We start from the raw sequence: 25,560 nt of genomic DNA, 5'->3' as shown, positions 1-25,560 counted from the left end.
ACCTCTTCAATGCTATGAGTGTGGTCCAGGTCCACATCATGTGTTCAAGTGTCCTATTAGGCTACAAAAGAACGCCACACTAATGCAAACCATTCAAGCGAGCACGTCTACAATGCCGATACTTATGGGTAATCAATGTGGCATAGATCATTTGATTGCCCAATGTTTGAATAATCCAAATGTCCCAAAGATCACGCCATTAAACTTGATTCAGGTTATCGACGAGCAACCACAAAGTATGCCTATAGTACTAGTAAACCTACTCACACGAGCGATGCTCCAAAAACAAAGTTATATTCTTGAGGAATGAGATGATCTTAGGACTTCCTTTCATGAGGGAAGCAAAAATGGTGCATGACTGGTCTAAAAACCATGTCTACTTGCAGTTCCAAGATTATGTCATTCAAGTGGATCTCGTAACTGGTTGAGCACATCCTCTAGGAAACAGATTTATAATTGATCATCACACCACATTTCACTTGGCCCCATTGCAGTATTGTTACACGTGTAAAGCGGACACTGATGTTGGGGAAGATTCTCCTTATATGGATGTACTACCTGGGACGATTGAGTCGGACAATGTGGATTGGGTCCACCTAGCAGCAACCATAAATACTTGGGGAAACATGGGAACGACCTAGGTAATACCTGAGGGGGATGAAATGCCACCACTCGTACCCTTAAATATGCTAGAAGAAATGCATATAGCTTCTGATGACCTACAAGATGAAGACCTGACTGGCATTGTAACCAGTAGCGTCTCACAAGACTATAGCCCATACGATTTGGGGTTAGAATTGTCAATTCAAATTGACTCTAAGGACAAAGAATCTAAGTTAAATCTTAGTGAAATATGGGGACAAACCATTCAGGGCCCAGCATTCAGGGCCCAGCATTCAGGGCCCAGCATTCAGGGCCCAGTGGTACCCTAGGTGACAATCTATCCAAGGGAGTAGAAGACACAAGTAGCGATTCATCTAGTGACTCTTCACTAGAGATCGGCCGTAATCGAAAATTAGACAAGAAGAGTAAGAGATATAAGAGGCAACGATATCGGGAAAATGTGTGTGCTAGAATAAATGAAAAGAAATCTACCGAAGAATGGCTTAATTATATAGGTGCATGTGATGCTCATCGGAAGTTAGTAGATGACTGGGGTGAACACCTTCAAAGTTTTATGTGGTGTAGTCCACAACCCATTGACATCACACAACTAGAGGCTATAAAGAAGCCAAAGTTGAGCCGTACCGTAAGGAGATGACAAAATTGAGAGTTAGCTCAACAACAAAAGGAATCTGAAGTGAAATCATTGTCCACAAAACACCAGGACCCCACAGACTTATACCCTCCACCTGAACATTTCAAATCCTACACCACAAAGGCCTCAAAATACATCCCAGAGTCAGGAGTGTCTAAAACCGATAGCTCGAAAGAATTATGAGAAAACAGTCACGGTTTTGAAGACTGCTAGTGATAGCCGTTTTTCAGCTCTCCATAATTGACATAGTAAGTTACTTCACCCTACCAAATTCACCCAAACGCTATGGCTATCCCTACCATTTCACTGTACATAGGCGTGTGTGAGTTAGGGGGCTTTTCCCATATCTTCTTAAAAACCCTCAGCTAGCTAGTCACTGGGCTAGTTGAGCCAAAAAAATAAAAAAATAAAAAAATAAAAGTATATTATGGCCTCTTTGTGTGTAAATATTTCATTGTATATATGGCCTAAATATAGGGATTTTTTATTATTCTTTTGGTATTTTATTTAAATATTTCTACTTAGGTGTGTGTTTTCTTAAACCTATGTACCCCTTCTTTCATCCTCTTACACCATAATTATATTTTTTGCCAATATGTACATACTCTAACCTCATATTTTTCCTTTATACAAATCACTCCCACATTTTCACCCTCACCCTCGTGAAAACAAAAAATTGATTTCTACTCATTGGTTACGTTTATTATATTATTTACTTGCATACATTTTCCTCTTTCACCCAAAATAATTCAAGGAGGGACCATATCATATGATTCCAATATCTTTCCATATCCATAACTCCTCCATATTTTTATTATTATTTTTACTCATTATTCTAACACCATGTGCTCATTGAGCTAAAGTCCATGAATAGTCCATACACTAGTCCCACCATGTATATATTTTTTTATTCACCAATAATCCTCCTTCATGCATGGGCCAAGGGCAACTTGGATGCTTTGTATTATAATATGACAAAGGAGGGGCTCACTCTTGGATGCATTGTACAAATTCAACAAAGGAGGGGGCCACTAAAAGACTTTTGCAAGCATAAAAACAGGCTTTTTTGGTGAGAATTTTGGCACCTATCTCCACTCCGAATTTGGAGCGGTGGTCAATAGAGAAAATGTAGCCCATGCTCTGAATAATCACCTCAAATGTTTTCATGATTTTTGGAGCTACCAGGGGTGAGCTATGATTTTTTGAGTGGACCCCAGTCTGCCCACTTTTCTCACAAGTAGCCCTTAGTCTTCTCTCACCCTTCCACACACCTACTCACTCTTACACATCCCTCCCTCTCCTTCCCTCACTCAAACCTGAAATTTTCATGGCTTCTCCCACCCTCTTCACCATTACCCTTCTCTCTCATCCCTATAGTTCTTTTATGAACCTCTACATACATACACCCTCTCCATGTCTCTCTCTATTGCTTCTATGTTACAATTTCATTTACCTCTCCTAAAAATATCTAAAATTCAGCATCTTAACCATGATAACTTCTGCAAATTGAGGATTTTTCATCAACAAATCCTCTTTTCATCGTGGTGGTCAACTGTGGCGGCGGCGTAAAGAAGCGAAGAAGAAGAAGAAGAAGACCAGCGGTCATTTTTTCCACAATCTACACAAGGGTGAGTTCAAGCTTCTTCAAAGCTTCACCATCTCAATGATTCTCTTTTAATTCACCCCTCTTCCTTCATCAAATCAACTCATCCTACCCATTGTAAGTTTATCACTAACAATTCTAGTGATTATTACCACTAACAACTAACTTCTCTTGTAAAAATGCACCCACACTATCAACATATGGAGTAGGCAACCGCACAAGTAAACCAAATTCACTAACTCCCATGGAAGTTTCTCTCCTTTCACCACATCAATAATTCTCTTACTTGAGCCCACATCCATGTGACTCAAGAGAAAAGAGAGACCCCATTCTCATTTGAAATTCATAAAAATTCATAATCCTTGATCTTTCCTAATAAAATTGATTAGGCTTAATCCTAATCAAGGCTTCTAAAACCTATAAATAGAACCCATTCCTCCTTCTAAAAGACATCACTATACCATTGCACACTAGATTGAGCGTACCACACGCCAGTTCTATCTTGGTTGTAAAGAGAGAGTAAGCTTTCTATACACCATCACCTTGGTGCATAGAAAAGCTTGAGCTAGTTTGAGTGAGTGCGAGTAGAAGATATTCTTCCTACCATTGTTGTATCTACCCCAACATCAATGAATTGGTAGTTTTGGGTGCAATTCATATCCAAAGGCTCACGCTTCTCCTCCAATTTGGCTTGGCAAACTCATTCAGCTTCATAAGGTGACTTGTTTCATTGAAGGTTGTTGTTTTGTTGCTTGTGATTCATTGGCTATTGTTTGGCTACCATTGTAAGAGGGTGGATGGTGAGAGGGCTCCCATAACCCTAAGACAATGTGCTAGTGATGCTATAACCAAATCTTGTCACTTGATTCCGCAAGCTCTAAGTTCCTTATTGTGCAAAATATAAAGTTGAAGCTAAGTTGTACACCATCTCGCTCTCTCTCTCTCTCTCTCTCTCTCTCTCTCTCTCTCTCTCTCTCTCTCTCTCTCTCTCTCTCGTGTTTTAGTGTGTGAGAGTGTTCCATTGGTGTTAGGGTTAGTGTAAATTCCTTGCTTGTTTGTGGGTTGCTCTAACGATTCTCCTCTTTTGCGTCCTAGTTCGCTCTTAAACTAGGTGGTGCCCCTTGTGTAGTTGGGATTTGGCTGTGGGTTTGTTGTTTTGGTTTGTGTTGTGTTGTGCCCCAGCCCCATTGAGCAGCACGGGAGCCTTGAAGGGTGTCTAGAGGTTGCTCTTCTTGTTGCCCACCCTAGACCGCCTCAATTTTGGTGCCCCCACTGAGGACAGGCTTGTGTATGTTTTGTGAAGGCTCAACCTTTAGCATAATCAAGTAGCTTGCATGAATCACGAGAATTTGTATGATCCCTTCATTCCCATTGCAAGACAAAAGGTACACATAATTGTTAGTACTAAGTTGCAATTTTAGCGAGTAATTCGTAGAATTTTAGGTCCTCTTAGGTTGGTAGACATAAACGCATCAGTAAATCCTTTTATTTTGCCTCTCATTAGGTACGACCTTAGTTTGGACGTCTATATTTTTGTTTTGTTTTAAGAATTAGGTCATGCATAGACCATGGATAATGGCCCAGGAATACAGGTTTTTCCCTTTCATTTCACTCCACACATTAGAGTAAACATTGCAATTAGTAGAAAAATCCATTTTCAACAACGTATGGTATTCATGTTTGGTGCCCAAAGAGTAGGAGAAATTCTCTCATCACCAAACCCTGTCATTCTACCTCTTATTGATTATCATAGGTCATTTGATGTGAATATTTTTATTTTGTTGTAGAATAGATTGCAATTTAGAAAATATTATTGTGTAAATCTTTTAAAGAAAGAAAAAACAAAAACGCGTCACTTTGAAATCAATTCAATGGAGAGCCAACGCCAAATGTCTGGATATCCTCTTTTCTTTGGAGAGCCTGGAGAGGATGCAGAATTATTTCTAGCGAATTTCAAGATGTCTTGCCGTATCAAGAGGATAGTAACTGATCAAGAACGTGTAGAAATGTTTGAGGTGGTCCTTAGGAAAGATGCTAGCACTTGGTTTGACTCTTTGCCTGAGGAAGTTAAAGGGAATTACACGGAAGTTTTGAATCGTTTCAAGAAATACTTCTTTGATCCCCAAAACACTCAGAAATTATGGCAAGACATTGTTTCTCATAAGCAAAAAGACTTAGATTACTACTACTTGTACAAGCAAGAGTTCCTACGTCTTTGGGCTCTATGGATACGAAATGTTGCTAACCCTGGTGATGGTGCAGAATTTCTAAAGAAGGAGAGGTTCATAGCGGGACTCTCTCCTGACCTTACGGTAAAAGTTGAGGCGGGTGCACCTGCTACCTTTGATGCAGCTAAAACTAGGGCTGTTGAGAAATATAGGAAACTCAAGTGCTTAAGGGGGGAGGTTCCAATAGAAGGTCTTAGACCCAAAGGTAAGTCACAAGCATCAACATCTAAGGAGCTTCCTGAGGTAACGGCGGAAGTGATTGAAGGGTTAAATGAATCTTTAAGCAGCATGTCAATTCACCTTGCACAAGCTGTAGGTCCAAAGGGACAAGCAAAGAAGTCTGAAGAGCGAGACCCACGACCTAGGAGAGTCTTACAATGTTGGAATTACGGTGAGTCTGGACATGGGATGTATAATTGTCCCTGGCCCGGTGGGGAGCCTGGGAGACCTAACTTGAATTACCCAGTGATGAATGCAGGTGAAGGAACTAGTCAGCAACCACGGCTTATACAAAGGCCAAATGGAGCAAGACCACCTCCACAAGGGGTAGAAGGAGTTTCACCTTTGTCAGATCCAAATGTGCATGTGGTAGAGGTGACAAATTCAAATGAGGTTGACATGGAAGCCAATGGCATTAAGCGTGGCCGAGGAAAAGGTAAAGAGAAAGAAGGAGTCACATCACAGAGTGACCATGGACAAGGCAAGAAGGCAAAGGAGACCAAGGAAACCAAGAGGACTCGACGTCGTATCAACCTCCAAGACTTCCCTCTTGGACATGGTATGGCTCCGTACAACTTGTTGGAAGACATGAGAGGTAAGGGTCCTGATATTTCATGGCCTCAATTTCTTGCATTATGTCCACAAGTTAGGAGGGATTTAACAAGGCCACTTAGCACTAGGAGAAAGGTAAAAGAGAGTGTGCCTGTTGTAAAAATTGCACAAGCTGAAATGAATGAGGACATTACACCGGTGCTAGACTGTTACATCAAAGGAATATTGGTTAGGAAAGGTCTAGTGGATGGGGGTGCACAAATTTGCATCATGACAGAGGGACTCGTGCAAAAACTAGGCATGCACATCCATGAGACACCCGAAATTAAGGTCAAGATGGCAAACAATAGCAAGGCTAGGTGCGTAGGCATTTGTAAAAATGTTTTTGTGGAGGCCTTTGGCATTAAGAAGGCAGTGGATTTCTATGTCATGTCTACCAAAGGAAATGGTTACCCATTTATCCTAGGGAGACCATGGCTAATGAAAATGCGAGCTTTGCAGGATTGGGAGAGTAGAAAGCTAATTTGCAGGAACGACAATCATAAGAAGGTTGTCTTTGACATGAAGGAGCAACGCCAAGAGGAGCTCCATGAAGAATCATCTCAAAGTGAGACGGAAGAAGGTTGGACCGATAACACTTCGGAAGAAGAAAGTAGCAGCAGCTTTACTGAAGAGGAGTCTTCCATCGAAGTCATGGGGGTAAGGTTTAAGCCAACCAACCAAGAGACCTCTTGTCAAGGTTTGGAGGAGGTAGGTTCCCAAGAGAACCAAAAAGTGGAAGATGAAAGAATGCTAGAAGTTATGCTATCTACAACACTTACAAAGGATGAAAGAGAGGAGTTCAAATGTGTGCTAAGGAAATTTCCTAGGCTTTTTGCTAAAGACTACACCGATGTGCGTGGAGTAGATGCTGTTCAACACAAAATTGAGTTGAAGCCAGAGGCCACACCTAAGGCTCAGAAGCTACGAAGGCTAGCAGTCATCAAGGAACAGGCTTTACTCAAGGAGGTAAGAAAGCTTCTAGCAGTAGGTTTCATTTATCCAGTGGAGAATTCAGAGTGGGTCTCTCCCGTTGTTGTCACTCCTAAGAAAAACGGAAAGTGGAGGGTGTGTGTGGATTACCGTCCACTCAATGAGGAAACAAAAAGAGGTCACTTTCCCCTCCCATTTCAGGATGAGATACTAAATGAGGTAGCTGGTCATGAGAAGTACACTGTGTGTGATGGCTACTCAGGCTACTTTCAAATAGGTATCGCATTGGAAGATCAATTGAAAACAAACTTTATCACTCCTTGGGGTTGTTATGCTTTTAGAGTCATGCCATTTGGTCTGACAAATGCTCCTGCAACATTCCAACGTTTCATGAACATGGTGTTTCAAGCATTCTTTGGAAAGTCAATTAGGGTGTTCATTGATGATTTCTGTATTTATAGCTCAAAATCATTGCATCTACAAAGGGTAGAAGAAGGTTTAAAGAAGCTCTACGACATGGGAGGTCAACTCAACCCCGACAAGTGCCACATAGGTGAGGATGAAGTGATCTTGCTCGGTCACAAGGTTTCCTATAAAGGCATTGAGGTGGATCCTTCAAAGGCAAAGGCTCTTATTGAGCTCCCATCATTGAAGAGTCTTAAGGACGTCATCTCTTTCATTCAGAAGGTGACGTATATGTCACGCTTCATTCACTTAGCCTCAGAGTTGCTTCATCCTTTGCAAAAGTTGACACAACAAGTAGAATTTGCATGGTCTGATGAGCTTGAAGAGTATTTTTGTAACATTAAAGTCATTTTGTCAGAGCTACCAACACTCATGCCTCCTTGTTGGGAGTACACATTCTTTGTTAGCTCTAGTGTTGGAAGGGAAACAATTGGTGCTGTGTTGCTACAACAAGATCCCCACAGTACAAGGATGCGACCCATCTACTTTTCTAGTAGGGTCATGAATGCTTTGGAGAGAGATTACACAGAAGCAGAACTCATGATGCTTTCTCTTATGTTTGCGGTGAGAAAGTTTAGATCCTACCTGCTACCAAAACCTTTTGTAATTCTCACTGCAGAAAATTTGTTCCCTTGGGTGTCATCTCAAATGAATCTTAGTACTAGGATCTCAAAGTGGATTATAGACTTGAAAGAGTTCCAATACTCTTTCAAGGTAGAAGATAGTGTGCGTGCACAATTGGCAGGGATTCTCACTTATAGGGTACATGAGAAGGAAATTAAGGTGCCTCAAGTAAAGACCCTACCATTGCCACCACCAAAAAGTATTCCCAATGCTTTTACCTTGTTCTTTGATGGAGCTTTTTGACGAGCCACAGGGAAAGCAGGGGGAGGGCTAGTGTTGCTCAACCCAAGTGGAGAGGTGGTCATGAAAGAGAAGGTCAATCTACCAGGTTCAACTAGCAACAATGAAGCAGAATACGACACACTACTTCATAGTTTGAAGATGTGCATTGGCCAAGGGATAAAACGTCTCATGGTAAAGGGAGATGCACTTCTCATTGTTAAACAGATTTTAGGCATTTGGGCATGCAAGAATAAAATCTTAAGGACAAAAGTTCATGCCATTCGTAGGATGTTTAATCATTTTGAAGAAGTGCAACTATATCATATTCCGAGGAAACAAAATGAAGATGCCGATTTACTTGCACAACAAGCAGTTACATGCGTTGAGAGAGAAGTGCAAGTCATCATGGTGGCAGCAGCCATCAAGCAACCGAGATACAAGGGATTGGAGTCATTGGCTCCCATTATTGGCTACATTTTGGAGGGTGAGTTTCCACAAGACTTCACGAAGGCTCAGAAGAGGAGACTCATGAAGAAGGCAAGTTTCTATCTCTTCCTAGAAGGCTCCCTCTATCAAAGAGGGAAGGATCAAATGTGCAAAAGAGTACCAACTATCAAGGAAATTCTAGCCATTCTAAAAGGTTTTCATGAAGAGGCATGTGGTGGTCATTTTGCCCAAGAATCAACTGTGAAGAAGATTTTGCTTGCGGGGTATGTTTGGCCAAGCTTGCATGTGGATGTTCAACATTGGTGTAAAAGCTGTCACAATTGTCAGATAAATGGAAATAGAAGGTTGGTGCATGGCCCGAGGCAAATAGTTCTTGCAAATGGACCCTTTGAAAAGTGGGGCATTGATGCTATGGGTCCTCTGCCTAGGACAAAAAATGGTAAACTCTACATTCTAGTGGCTGTAGACTATATGACTAGGTGGGTGGAAGCTCAAAGTGTGGCAAGAGTGAATGAGAGGACAGTTAGCAAGTTTGTGTACAATCACATTTGTTGCAGATTTGGCACACCTTTGGAGATTATTTCTGATAATGGTCCAGGGTTTAGGAAGGGCTTGCTCACAGAAGTTTGTGAAGAGCTTCACATTCTACATCGTCATAGCACACCATACTACCCACAGTCAAATGGTTTGGTGGAGAAGGCTAATGGTGTCATTCTAATTACTATCAGCTTATGGACTTGAATGGTAAAAAGCACTCCAGGAAGGTAAACGGGTATCGCTTGAAGCCCTATTTGAGTCGCCTTCTACCAAAGGATCTACCAAAGATCTGTCCAAAGGCCGCTGTCTCATGTAAGTATTGTTACATGAAGCATGAGTGTAACTCCAGCCAAAATTCTGAGGGGCCAAACAATGAAAATCTCGTCAAGGACTCTGAAGCACTCTCTTTGGAAAAGATGCTCTATAATGGTACATGAATATACCATCATCCTGGGGGAGGGCTAATGATAGCCGTTTTTCAACTCTCCATAATGGCCATAGTAAGTTACTCCACCCTACCAAATTCACCCAAACGCTATGGCTATCCCTACCATTTCACTGTACATAGGCGTGTGTGAGTTAGGGGGCTTTTCCCATATCTTCTTAAAAACCCTCAGCTAGCTAGTCACTGGGCTAGTTGAGCCAAAAAAATAAAAAAAATAAAAAAATAAAAGTATATTATGGCCTCTTTGTGTGTAAATATTTCATTGTATATATGGCCTAAATATAGGGATTTTTTATTATTATTTTGGTATTTTATTTAAATATTTCTACTTAGGTGTGTGTTTTATTAAACCTATGTACACCTTCTTTCATCCTCTTACACCATAATTATATTTTTTGCCAATATGTACATACTCTAACCTCATATTTTTCCTTTATACAAATCACTCCCACATTTTCACCCTCACCCTCGTGAAAACAAAAAATTGATTTCTACTCATTGGTTACGTTTATTATATTATTTACTTGCATACCTTTTCCTCTTTCACCCAAAATAATTCAAGGAGGGACCATATCATATGATTCCAATATCTTTCCATATCCATAACGCCTCCATATTTTTATTATTATTTTTACTCATTATTCTAACACCATGTGCTCATTGAGCTAAAGTCCATGAATAGTCCATACACTAGTCCCACCATGTATATATTTTTTTATTCACCATGAATCCTCCTCCATGCATGGGCCAAGGGCAAATTGGATGCTTTTTATTATAATATGACAAAGGAGGGGCTCACTCTTGGATGCATTGTACAAATTCAACAAAGGAGGGGGCCACTAAAAGACTTTTGCAAGCATAAAAACAGGCTTTTTTGGTGAGAATTTTGGCACCTATCTCCACTCCGAATTTGGAGCGGTGGTCAATAGAGAAAATGTAGCCCACGCTCTGAATAATCACCTCAAATGTTTTCATGATTTTTGGAGCTACCAGGGGTGAGCTATGATTTTTTGAGTGGACCCCAGTCTGCCCACTTTTCTCACAAGTAGCCCTTAGTCTTCTCTCACCCTTCCACACACCTACTCACTCTTACACATCCCTCCCTCTCCTTCCCTCACTCAAACCTGAAATTTTCATGGCTTCTCCCACCCTCTTCACCATTACCCTTCTCTCTCATCCCTATAGTTCTTTTATGAACCTCTACATACATACACCCTCTCCATGTCTCTCTCTATTGCTTCTATGTTACAATTTCATTTACCTCTCCTAAAAATATCTAAAATTCAGCATCTTAACCATGATAACCTCTACAAATTGAGGATTTTTCATCAACAAATGCTCTTTTCATCGTGGTGGTCAACTGTGGCGGCGGCGTAAAGAAGCGAAGAAGAAGAAGAAGACCAGCGATCATTTTTTCCACAATCTACACAAGGGTGAGTTCAAGCTTCTTCAAAGCTTCACCATCTCAATGATTCTCTTTTAATTCACCCCTCTTCCTTCATCAAATCAACTCATCCTACCCATTGTAAGTTTATCACTAACAATTCTAGTGATTATTACCACTAACAACTAACTTCTCTTGTAAAAATGCACCCACACTATCAACATATGGAGTAGGCAACCGCACAAGTAAACCAAATTCACTCACTCCCATGGAAGTTTCTCTCCTTTCACCACATCAATAATTCTCTTACTTGAGCCCACATCCATGTGACTCAAGAGAAAAGAGAGACCCCATTCTCATTTGAAATTCATAAAAATTCATAATCCTTGATCTTTCCTAATACAATTGATTAGGCTTAATCCTAATCAAGGCTTCTAAAACCTATAAATAGAACCCATTCCTCCTTCTAAAAGACATCACTATACCATTGCACACTAGATTGAGCGTACCACACGCCAGTTCTATCTTGGTTGTAAAGAGAGAGTAAGCTTTCTATACACCATCACCTTGGTGCATAGAAAAGCTTGAGCTAGTTTGAGTGAGTGCGAGTAGAAGATATTCTTCCTACCATTGTTGTATCTACCCCAACATCAATGAATTGGTAGTTTTGGGTGCAATTCATGTCCAAAGGCTCACGCTTCTCCTCCAATTTGGCTTGGCAAACTCATTCAGCTTCATAAGGTGACTTGTTTCATTGAAGGTTGTTGTTTTGTTGCTTGTGATTCATTGGCTATTGTTTGGCTACCATTGTAAGAGGGTGGATGGTGAGAGGGCTCCCATAACCCTAAGACAATGTGCTAGTGATGCTATAACCAAATCTTGTCACTTGATTCCGCAAGCTCTAAGTTCCTTATTGTGCAAAATATAAAGTTGAAGCTAAGTTGTACACCATCTCGCTCTCTCTCTCTCTCTCTCTCTCTCTCTCTCTCTCTCTCTCTCTCTCTCTCTCTCTCTCTCTCTCTCTCTCTCTCTCTCTCTCTCTCTCTCTCTCTCTCTCTCTCTCTCGTGTTTTAGTGTGTGAGAGTGTTCCATTGGTGTTAGGGTTAGTGTAAATTCCTTGCTTGTTTGTGGGTTGCTCTAACGATTCTCCTCTTTTGCGTCCTAGTTTGCTCTTAAACTAGGTGGTGCCCCTTGTGTAGTTAGGATTTGGCTGTGGGTTTGTTGTTTTGGTTTGTGTTGTGTTGTGCCCCAGCCCCATTGAGCAGCACGGGAGCCTTGAAGCGTGTCTAGAGGTTGCTCTTCTTGTTGCCCGCCCCGGACTGCCTCACTAGGTTAGCAGATTAAATTTATCTCTTGGAAAAACCATTGGTCACCTGCGGGAAGGTGTAAAAGTTAACTATAGCCTAGTGTAAAATTTGAGTGTCCATACACAAATCTGGTAGCAGTAAGACCATACACATGGACTCTTGATGTTCCAACAACAGTCGCAAGTTTTGGAGAACTTTAACACAAGATTTTTGCTAGCAAATCACTGCGACTTGTGCATAATTCTCTTGTGCTATCTTTAGTTTAGTTCAGCTAAAAGCAAACTTGAAAGTCACTTCCGAGCTCAAGGAACAAGTGTGGCCGTCAAAGGTACATCAATAATTTTTTCATTCTTTTGTGAAAAAGTTTTCCAGCTAAATAGAATTTTGCAAATGGTGTGCTAAAGTGAACACAGGTTAGCTCGACTCAAGAATCGCTACGAAGGGAGCAGTCGTTGCAGTATAGTGGTAAGTTGCATAACTTATCACAATGCTTCCAATAGATCGAGGCTTGCTAAAAATCTCTAGGAAAAGCAAGCATCCAGACAAGACAGTATCAACCCTGGCAAGCAAGGGAGCTAAGAAGTTCAAGCAAAGCCCAATTCACAAAACTCAGAGATTAAGGCATCCACAAAAGCTGAAGGACCTCAAGCAAAAAAGACCGACACAAGGGTGCTAATAATTTTTATTAGCATTGAGGCAAGCAATTAGAGCTATCACTGAACAGGTACAACAAGGGAGTCAAGACGAAAGCAATGGAGTCTCAAAGGAATCAGACCAGCCGAGACGAAGCTTCAAGTACATCCACAGAAATTACAAGAGAGAAAATTTGGATCTATCTGATTGGCCAGTACAAAGGACTGCCATGCTATGAGGATGACAATCGGAATTTGTACATCAAGACAAAGAAAGATACAGAGGAAACTCGGACATCTCAATATGTGGAAGTTGAAAGAGCGAAAAATGTACTACACCCACATCCAGATTTCATGGAAGACTGTTTGGGATCAATTTACATGAGGCACGGAAAATACATCGACAATAAGATAGAAATGTTGTACAAGGATCAACTTACAGACCTCTACGCATATCCTCCAAGTATTTTTCTATACAAAGCACAAGATGGAAAAACGGAAAATTGGTACCCTCTATGGAGACAAAGACGGTTGATACTACAGGGCTGTCACAAGTCAGGAAGTTCCTGTAGAAACAATCATTACTTTACAGCAGAAGCGTTTGGCTCAAGAGGAGAAGACTACATGTCTAAAGGTGGTAATGTATACCATCTTGTCATGGGTTTACCTCTAACTATGCACTTGGAAGAGTTAACAACGACAGCTGTCACTACACAAATGAGTGACACACAACAAGGCACAACCAAGACACCACATGGAAAGACACGACACAAGTCTCGTGCACCACACCAGCACAAGACAAAGCTCAAACACACCAAATTGCACAAACAGGGAATACTCTGGAAGTATCACCTATGAAGATAGCACAACTTCAAAAAGAACTAGCTCGATCTCAAGAGCTACTTAACAGAGCACAAGAAGTCGTATCATCAGGCATTGAACAGATGCCAATATCAGATATGGAACCCTCTCGGATGGGGGGAGTTCAAACTCAACAAAGAGACCCTATCTCGTCAAGAGTGGGATTAAGAAGTCCAGTTTTCCAAGAAGTAGTGTCCTTTTCAAGAGTCCAAGTAGAATTTCAAGAAGCATTGGAAGATGCCGAGCCGGAGGAGAGACCACTGGAAATTCACAATGCCCAATGTAAAAGGTCAGGTCAAGATGTCATTGTGGTCGACATATACAATAGGCACCATGAAATAGCCGATGTGAAAAATATGGATGAGTTTAGCAATTGTGGGAAACCTGTAAGTCACATACTTGGACCCAGTCCAAAAGCACCATCAAGGGAAACGAAAAACAAAGATTCGGTTCAATCTTCACCCTCGGTGCAGAACTCGCCAAAATCAACTCGGAGACATAGCCCTAAGGCTATGCAGAAGCCCCACAACAAAGACCATATATTGATGGAAGAATTAGCATTACAACTGCTAGAAATCATGGATAGTGATTTTATTTTGTATGCAAGCAATAATGGAAGCTATTTTCAGCTTCTCAAGGACAAGACGATGAAGGATAAAGAGACAAAGCCAGTGGATACACCTAAGTCAATCGTAATCTACAGGTTCATGCATGCAAAGAAGAGGTCATATATGTATCTAGATACCACAAGAAACCATTATCAGCAGTATTATGGAACTGCCTCGTCCAAAGGGTGCACATGTTGAGATAACAACATATTGCGACCAATGTGCCATTGGTCATTTAGTGAAGGACTGCCCAGCAAAGCTCTACATGGAAAAGAAGAAGCAACAAGCCAAAAGCAAAGTTTAGACAGTGACAACAAGGGAACGGAAGAAAGAATCCCCAACAAGATCTCCAGAAAAGAAGCAGATCTTGTCGCAGAGCACAAAAGATAGGCTCAAGACACAGTTGCTTGAAGTCAAGGGTGTCAACGACATTATCATGTAGATAATCAGGCTTTCAAAAAAGATCAATTGAATCAGCTGATTCAAGATCGTTTAAGGAACCTCAGTGAGGACAAGTCAAAGCATCCACAAGGTGATGAAGATGAAAATCGGAGTTCAAGGGTCGAGAGCAAAAGAAGACAGGATTCTGACCATAGTGACCCAACACAAGAAGAGGTGGCAGAGGTTAAAAAAAATCTTAGTGGCACGTCACAAGTGGAAGACATGCAAATAGAATCAATGGATGAAGCTGAAAGTCTACCAAATAAATTCTCTACTGTGGACTCTTCGTTGGTGATTGAACAAATCAAAGAGTATGAGAAGCTAAAAGAATATGTAACTGAAGACATAGAATGCACAGGAGAACAGGAAATGACTGAGTCCAAGATTGACTACCAAGGACAAGAAATACAGGATATGAATGAATATTTTCGAGAAGAGACTCTACAAAAACCCATGGAACAATGGAAACCAAAGGCCACGGCGACCACTGCATCAGAAGAAGAGAGTCAACCTCAACATCCTGCTACACAAGCTTCAAAAAATTTCCAAGAAGAAAAGTCACCATTGAATGACCTTCAAATGCTAGAATAAGTAAATAGTGACAGAGAGCTTTTGAAATCAAGAATCAAGGCGTCATAGTCACAAACTAGCAATGAACACCAACAAGCAGCTACAGCAGAAGATAGCAAGCACTTGGGACATGCTACAACCAGTCAAATGACAAAGAAGTTCAACATACAAGAGGATGACAAAGCCTTCAAGGCACAAAAGTCTAAGAAAAGTACCAAAAGCAACGAGGACATCAGTTACTTGGCAGCCAACAAGAAGATTAAATTCTCATTGGATGTGCATGAGAAACTGATATTCAACTTTACAGTAGAGATAGATTGCACTGCCACGACTAATGTCATGTCTTATGGGCTGTGGTTACTTCTAGGTAAGCCAGAACTGTATGAAATACAGGTATAGGTTCCTATATCACATGGAATAGCTGTCACAAGTTTAGGGATTGCAGAAGCTACCCTTAAACTATGGTCAAAGGTAATCAAAGACAAATTCCTAGTGGTGGATTCCTCCAAAATGAGTACACATTTGATTTTGTCCAAGCACTGGGCAAAAACATTGGCAAAAGAACCTGAATTTTCAACAATGGTCATCACGACTAGCTCGCAAGAAATCCAGCCTACTAATGCTCCAAGATTATCGGCTTCCGACAAAGGCAAAGCAAAAATGAGCCCACAAATGTCCTACCAACAGAAGCAGCCCCTTAAATCAGAGTCTTCAATCCAACCCAGAAAAGTTCAAGATAGAGCTTCTATATCAACTGACCACATGCTTCCACATGAAAGGCAGACTCCAAAGAAAACCTTTCAACCAAAATACCCTACACTGCGAGATCACCTCCGCCAAAGGTTTTCAACGATCTACATTAAAGCTGAAGAAATTAAGATCAAGGACCCAATATGGGTAAATGATCCTAGCCAATTGACGAAAGGTAAACACATGGGATGGATAGCCTCCCACTACAGCTTAGAAGAGCAAGGCTATTATGAGGGTCAAAAGAAACTTTGGTTACCAAAACCACAGACCTCGGCTTATGTGGTGGAAAGCAACAAAAGCTCATATTTATATCTCCAAAGGAGACCAATCAACAAGGCTCGCCAAAGGGATGCAGGAAATTTCAAATCCAACTGGCCTTCATACCAACATAGGACTTCATCGATAAATAATTCCAAAAATGGCACTCTTGTACATCTCAATACGACATCAAAAAAATCATGGAAAGTGCCATCTACAATTCTTCAAGCACAAGGTTACTATCAAGGAAATCAGAGAATCTGGCTACCAAAGATGCCAGGTAAACATTCTTCAAGCAAACGACTTCAGCTTGAAAATAATCGCAATTTCACGGAAGGCAAAATCAAGGACAATGTCACAGTCAAGGCAAAGGATATCTGCAAAGACACGCTAATCACACGATGCAGTTACAAATGGGTGCCAAAAGAACAACACATAACGAAGAAGATTGAAGTCATCTCTAGCTCTCAAGAAATGTCAAGCCATGATAGACGAAGTGTTACGGAGAATGGAGTGAGCCAATCTTCTCAACCAAGGGACCAACAACAACAAAAAGAAATTTTGACAACCAAGGTCACCCAGGTATGGCAAAAGAAACCAATATTGCCAGTATGGTCCTTTACAAATCCTCTCTTCGACGATGGGAGTTTTGAATTTCAAAACCTATTCTTGGTCGAAAGCTCCTGAGAGTAAGTCAAGTCGCCATAAAAATCATGGCATAAGAGTCAAGAGTCGGGCAGCTGAGCCACTAAATGAGCAAGTGTCAGACCCAAGCTTCATGTCTTAATATTTTTTGTGGTCTATGAGTCTAGATATTTAGATTATAGCTCAAGCTCGAAGAGTTGAGCATATCGTAAAATGGGGTCGCTCATGCTGGATAGGTGAGCATAAGAGTCGAAGTCTACTATTTTAAATGGTGGAGTGGCAGAGTAGTCCAGAAAACACTCACGCACATGAACAAAGTGAGGAGAGTGGAAAAAACCTCCTCGACAAAAACCCTTCTTGTGAGTAACGGCAGCTCTTGAAGTCAAATATATTTTTTCTTCTCTAGCTACGTTCACTCCTGGAAGCACCCATTCAAACTCTTCTCGCACCTCATATTGTTTCCCATGCATCTATCTGTGCAAGCATATATAATGTCCCATCATTGGACATTTGCATTTGACACGATTTTTGTCCCACCCATGCACTTACACAACAAAATGACGATGACAAAGCAGTAACAGGTTTCATAAGCATTTGCTCAACAACAACAACTCTGACTTCAAGCTACTAACACTTATCCAATGTATATCAAGTCAATAATAGTAGCCATACGGCCATAAGTACTTTAGCTCAACAAAACTCGGTTACATCAAACATAAGTACATATAGCCTAACATTTAATGGTGACTAAAGGCATTTTTTTCCCCAACTGGGTTTTTCCCTTTAGTCTTATCCAGGTATCCAAGACCTTCATTTTGTAATATACTTAAACGATGTTTTTTTCAAAGTTGAACCAAAGCTTCCCATTCTTTTCATAAAACATTCCATAACTGACAGTGGATTTCACATATCTCATAATCCGTCTCACACAATCAAGATGACTTTTACATGGCTTTTGCATGAATTGACTCACAACACCCACTGCATAACTCAAATCTGGCCTTGTTATTGTCAAGTAAATAAGGCTTCCAACCATCTTGCGGTACATAGTGAAATCCTCAATGTAATGTCCATCATCAAACAACTTCACATTTTGATCAAGAGGTGTATCAACCGGTTTGCACGCTGTCATTCCATACTTCTCGAGCATATCCAACGCGTACTGTCTTTGTATCATCCAAATTCCTGATAATGTATTGACAATTTCAACTCCCAAGAAATATCTCAACTCACCAAGGTCCTTCATGTTGAATTCTCTCAACAAACTCTTCTTGACATTCAAAATTTGCTCATCATGACTTCCAGTGAGAATCAAGTCATCAACATAGATAGCAATAATGACGATATCTCCATCAACATGCTTCAAAAACAATGAGTGATCAGTAGTAGACTGTTTAAATCCAATCTTCTTCAAGAATCTGGTTATCTTTTCACACCAAGCTCTAGATGCTTGCTTCAAACCATACAATGCTTTCTTCAACTTACACACATAATATGGAAACTCTGGATGTTGATAACCCTCTGGCTGTATCATATAAACTTCTTCTTCCAAGTCACCATTCAAGAATGCATTATCCACATCCATTTGCCGTAACTTCCAACCAAACATACTTGCCATTGCAATCACCAATCTGACTGTTGTCATCTTTGCAACTGGACTAAATGTCTCATCATAATCAAGACCTTTTCTTTGTGCATAACCTTTAGCAACAAGCCTTGCTTTGTATCTTTCCACACTACCATCTGACTTGCACTTGACTTTGTATACCCATTTTGAAGCAATTGCTTTCTTTCCACTTGGCAAACAAACCAAATTCCAAGTGTCATTCTTCACAAGAGCATCCATCTCATCATCCATAGCTAACTCCCATTCTGATTTTCCAATTGCCTCTTGAAAACATGTAGGATTTTTATGTTGCACACATGAAACCATGTATGCATAATGTGTACGCATGTAACCGTTGTATGTCAATCTATCAACTGGATAATGCACCCTCTCTGATCTTCTCAACTGTGGTGCACTCTTCTCTCTTCAACTCTTGCATATGGGGGTACATATTTCTCAATATGCTTACTTCCAGGTCTCCTCAAATGTGGTAAACGATGCTCTTCATCGAGGATTTCATCTCCAGAACTCTCTTCAACCACTTTCTTCTTGCCTTTCTCATCTTGCTTCTTATCTCGCAAACGACCACTCCATGGGTTGACACTTCTTGTAATCTCCTCTGCCATATGTGGTCCTGAAATAGTTCTTGTTGATGGTCCTGGCTTATCAACAACATGACGCACATTCTCTTGCTCTTCATACTCATCTTCTATCATCACTGGCTTTGGTTTATACCATGGTTCATGCTCAAAAAATCTGACATCTCTACTGACATAAACTTGTGTTGTCGTAGGATCATAGCACTTGTAACCTTTCCTTTCAACTGGATAGCCCAAGATACACACTTCGCTGCCTTTGGCTCCATCTTCTTTCTTGCTTCATTTGGCACATGAACATAGCAAACACATCCAAAAACTTTCATATAGGAAACTGTTGGCTTGATCCCATAAAGTCTCTCATAAGGTGAAATTTCATCAATGGCAATTGTTGGTGTTCGATTCATAATGTGTACTGTTGTATGAACTGCTTCAGCCCAATATGTTACTGGCATATTCATCTCATTCATCAGGGCTCTTGCAATCTCTGCTATGACTCTATTCTTTCTCTCAGCAACTCCATTTTGTTGTGGTGTGTATCTACAAGTAATCTGTCCTCTTATGCCTTGTTTACGTAAGTAATCATCAAAATTGTGTGACATGTACTCTCCCCCTCCATCTGTACGTAGGCATTTAATTTGACAACCGTTCTCTTTTTCAACCATAATTTTGAACTCCAAGAATACCTCAAATGCCTCTGACTTTGCCTTTAGAAAGTAAACCCATGTCATTCTGCTGTAATCATCCGTGAATGTGATAAAATATAGACAACCATTTGGCGTAGCATGATCACAAGGTCCCCAAATATCTGAATGAACAATTTCCAAAGGACTCTGGCTAATTCTCCCCCTCTTTAGAAATGGTAAACGAGATTGCTTTCCAAATTGACAAGCTTCACAAACATGATCAAAATTCAATCTGCCAAAGTTTGGCAATCCACGTACAATTTGATTTGCTTGCATATGCTTTAGTCTTCTAAAATTGACATGACCAATCCTCTTATGCCATAACTCTGCCCAATTAGCTTGAGTGGCTGATTTGTTTGCATACATATCCCTTTGTAAACATGGATCTCCAGCTTCGAATGAGAACAAGCGACCTTTCTTTCTTCCACGTGCCAATATCTTGCCTGGTCTGCCTTTGTGAAACTCCTCTATGAAGCAACCATAATGATTAAAACGGACTTGAAACCCTTGATCTGTCATTTGTCCAACTGATGCTAAATTCTTTGTGATTGAAGGCACATATAGAACATCTCCCAATGTGTTGTATGTCCCATCTTTTTCTAGCAATGGAACTGAACCAAAATGTGTAATCCGATGCATAGTATCATCACCTGTAGCGACAAACTCATCCTCTTCTAACTTCTCTTTTCTCTCAAACCATTCACCATGATAAGTCGTATGATTTGTGGCACCACTATCTAAATACCAATCATCTTTACGATGTGGATCCACCATGCTTCCAACAACATGCTCCATAGGAAATAAATGTCCACTCGATCTATTGTCATATATATTTTGATCATGAGGATTGTATCTAGCAAAGTTTCCTCCATGTCTGCCATAACCTCGGCCTCTTCCACCACGATCACAATTTTGATTTAGCCTTGTGTAACATTCTCTTTCAAAGTGACCATAAATGCCACATCTATTACAATATCCATCTCTTTGAGGATGTACAAATCATCCACCTCCACGTCCACGAGTTCAGGCTCTCCCCCTGCCTCTTTGGCTATAATCATTGTAACTTTGACTTTGTTGGTTTTGCCATTGATCTCTTCCAGCATTGTTTCCACGACCATAGTTTCCTCTTCCACCTCTATTGTTTCCACGACCTCTAGAGTAAAAAACCTGATCTCTGGAATTGTTATTTGATATAGAAGGACCTGACTTGCCTAACTTCACCTCTTCTTGCAAACAAAGGTTTACTAACTCTTCAAAATCAGGCATGTGTCCTCGAACAGATATAGATGTATCCAATGACTTGTATTCCGGTCCCAAACCATTCAATGTCACTGAAACTAAGTCATCATCTGGAACTTCAACATTAATGCTCGCAAGATCTTCCTATATTTGCTTTATCTCTATCACATAATCTGATATGGATCTATTTCCTCGCCATACACAATGTAACGTTTGCTTCAAGTGAACTTTTCGTGGTTCTGTATTGGAGATGTTCATTCTTACTAGTATCTCCCATGCTTCCTTTGGAGATTGAGCCTTCTTCACATGTGGTATAAAGAAGTCACTAATGCATAGTGAAATCCAATGCATCACTTTCCTTGAATTCTCGATCCACTTCTTGTAAGCTTCTACTCCTACTTGCCATGTTTTATGTGCTTCAACATTATCTCTATTTGGTTCCAAACCAACCTCGGGACACTCTTGTTCACCTGTAATATAATCCCATAAACCTTTGCCCATGATAAAGTTCTCCATCCTGTAAGACCATATGTTGTAGTTCTCTCTGGTCAGCTTCTCTCCAACAATCTGTGTGACTTGAGTTGAACTCTCTGTCATCTTCACTCTCTCAATTTCTTCCAAAGGATTTTGACAAAATTTTGGCAGAGTTTCGTTTGTATTTGGACAATATCTCAAGTGACAATCTCAACCAAAGTGCTCATAAACACTGACAGAAAATCTCTCACTGCCAAGGAAAAATCCACTGACTCACTTTGCCACAGACTGACTCAATACTATGCATAAATACTCTAAAACAATGTCGACATGGACCTGTATGCAAATGCAATTCATACGTTGTCCTGTATCACATATCCATACATCCACCTTCTTTCCATAGTCGTAAACGACATATGAGGTCTTTCGCGGAGCCAGTCGGGGGTTCGCTCCAATACCTAATCCACCTTGCCAAGGTACCAAAGCTCCCAAGGCAAGGCTTCAAAAAACCTCACTCGACCCTCAAAAAGGCTGCAGTTTTCCAAAATACATTGACCACATATCCATACATAACCACAAAGTACTCAATCTGACAATATAACCGCCTCAACTTCTTCCCACAACCTTTCTTACATAGGCGGCTGTCCATAACAGACCCACAACAACCAAACATAATCTTCGATAACACAATATCATGATGCAAAATCTCTATGTCTCTCTCCAAAACCTGTGTAAATGCTGAATTCTTCACCTATAACCTGTAAATCTACTGCCGAGTACAAAACTGGACATCTCCTATGCTTGTGTGAGCTGGCTGTTTACTACATAAAATTACAGATTTTGGCAAAACTGAGTATGCCAATGCGTCCGGAATGCCCAAAAACATAAAGATAGACTCCTATCACTGTATTCCGAGTTCGGGTGAGGGAGTTATGACCAAAAAACCTCTCTTTTTTGCTGTTTTCCAGAGTTGTGAAAATCTGTGTATTGACTGTAGCTCCTTAAAGTGAGCTCTGATACCACTTTGTAGAGTGCGTAGGTGATGGAGAAGGTAGAAAAGAAGACTACGCACACACACCAACACACATCGAGACACACACACACAATCGTTACCCTGTAGCCATTCAACGTGCTGCTCTCCTCTCTTCTACTCTTTGAACTATTATCCAAAGTATATTTACAACATAGTATAGTCAGTGTCCGGGCGCCCATAGAACAATGGACATATTCTTTAACATCATATTCTTTAACAACAAGCACTTCAAGCATGTCCAAAATTGGGCTCATCCAAATCTAGCATGAATGGTCAATAGAGTGAAAAGTACAAGAAAATTTCTAGGTTTTATCTCATATACACTTATCTAGCGAGCGAGAGAGAGAGAGAGAGAGAGAGAGAGAGAGAGAGAGAGAGAGAGATATTTTGTAACCTTATGAGATTGTAGCAGTTCATGTTCCCTCTGCTCATGCCACCACCACTTGCTAGATCAAATATGTATGAACCTTGTGTGGTACTTAAAGGTTGCAAATTGTCAAACTCAACATGCACATATAGTGGGGTCCATATCCATCATAAGATATATAGGACAAACCTTGGGTGAAAGGGAATGCATGAAAGTGTTAGGGATACCCAAATCAAGATTTGAAATTATCATTTAATGCTCATAAAAGCATTTCAACACTGCAACTATTAGCTTTAAAAAATTTGCAGGCACATGGATGATGATTCATGTATCTACTACAATGGAGAATGAAGAATAATAGCAGCATGATAGGGATATTAGCAAGGCAAAGCATTATATAGGTCCAAGGAAAACCTCACCCATAGGGAAAAAAACCCCAAACTTTGAGGAAATCATCGAGAATTTGGGCAAGTATGGTCCAACACCACAAAACTAAGATTCTAATAGTAGGAAATAATCACCAACACCCCAATAATGCGTGGTATAAACTTTGTGAAGTTTGGGTAAGGAACATGAATTGTGATTCATGTACTAGCCAACCTCTTAGAATAAAAGTGCCAAATGGTCTCAGTAGGGTGCAATAAGAAAAAAAAACCCACCAAGTCACAAAAGAACACTGTACTAACACTAACAAATGCTAACATTGTCTAGGATGTACACTAACTTTTTGATGCTTGAATCAGGAAATTTGGAAGTTGAAATGATAAACTAAAGATTGGTACAATATACAATCTAGACACACCTACACAAGGGTTCGAGAAAAACCAAGCAAAGGGAAATGAAAAGTGCTCTAATCATGGACAAAAAGAAGGTCAAAAAATAATCTTAGTACAAAAAATAGAAGTATGGCTTTAAAAACTAAAAATGAACTAATTTTTACTTTTCATGTCCAAAATTTTCATCTAACTTCATCAATAGCCTTAGGATGATGTCTAGAATCAAGCATATGAATCTCATTCCCAACATCCAAGAAAGTTAAATCACGATCCATGTTACCATATACATGTGGTAATGGTGTGTGTGAACACACTTAGGGCCATCGGGGAAGTTTTTCCCTCACTAGGAGGTCTTTTCCCCCATGCATTGTATATACACCCATCACTCTAGGGCTATCTGATCTTTCCATTGCACACTAAGTAATACACTCTTTGTTGTGTGCCTTGAGCTTCTTTCATCTTCTCCAAGCTATGTGTGTTTTCTTTCAATCCTAATTCTAACATTTGGTCTCAGAGCAAGTTGCATCCTCCCATGCTAGTCGCCAATAGCTCCAGCACATGCTTGCAATCCTAATTCTAACATTTGGTATCAAAGCAGGTTGCATCCTCCCGCGCTTAGTCGCCAATAGCTCCAGCACATGCTTGCTCACTTTCTCCAATTTTTGTGAGCTTTGGCGAGCGTTAGCAGGTCGAGTGATACTTCACGTAAGCTCATAGAGCTTGGTCTACTCAAAATTTTCATTTGGACTCATTTTGGCCTCCATTTCCACTAAAGGTAGTACTGCATAAACTATTTTTTCATTTTGTCATTTTGTGCAAAATTTTTGTCAATGCCTTTTTTTGCGTAGCAAGTCCTTTACAATATTCTATGGTTTGTGCTATATAGCACGTGTTGTTCCCGCTTTGTTTCTCCTCTTTTTGGACAGTTTTCACATTAGGTGCAACATTTTCCCTGGCAGCTGACAACAACACAAATGTGTGTTAGGAAATAAGACGTAGCTAAATAGATAATTGAGTAGATTACTTAATGGAGAGAGACAGATTTATATACACGAGATTATAGAGTAGAGAGAGAGAGAGAGAGAGAGAGAGAGTACACACGATATACGTGGTTCACCCAATGTGGGCTACGTCCACGGGAAAGCAGCCACTGAATGGCTTTAGTACTTCAAAACAAGAAGTAGTTTACAAAGGGATTATACCCTTAATGGAGCTCCCACCTTGTTTTACTCTCACCACCTCACACTCACCTTGTTGCATCAACTTCACACTATGAAATGTGTGTAGAAATGGCCTCCTTTTATAGGCCAAAAGGGCTGCCCTCTCTTATGAGAGACAGCCATGTGTAGCCGCCCTTGTGGGAATAAGTCCAAATCGGACCCTCCAATCCGCCCATGTGTGGCCGCCCTTGAGGAGACAAGTCCGCTCTCGAATTCGGCCACCGGCCACCGGCCATTGACTTCCGACCACCGGCCACCGGCCATTGACTTCCGACCACCGGCCATCGGCCATTGACTACCGGTCACCGGCCAACCGACCGGTTGTTTTTCGACCACTTTTCGGCCGCCGTCCGGCCATAATATTTCAGAGGAAAAGAATATTCCGGCCTTTAAAGTTGCCCCTGATTCTTGTCCGTGAAAATTTTGGTTTCCGGTGAGTGATTTTCCTTCACGCACGATGGCTTCTCCTCATAATGGGGGCCTTACAAATGTGCGCTTTTACCACAAAAAATTACAAGGGTAAATCAGGCTCCAT

The sequence above is a fragment of the Adiantum capillus-veneris genome, chromosome 5 (genome assembly GCF_014529385.1).
Source record: "Adiantum capillus-veneris isolate H3 chromosome 5, ASM1452938v2, whole genome shotgun sequence".
Lineage (NCBI taxonomy): Eukaryota > Viridiplantae > Streptophyta > Polypodiopsida > Polypodiales > Pteridaceae > Adiantum > Adiantum capillus-veneris.
This window is presented reverse-complemented; position numbering follows the sequence as displayed.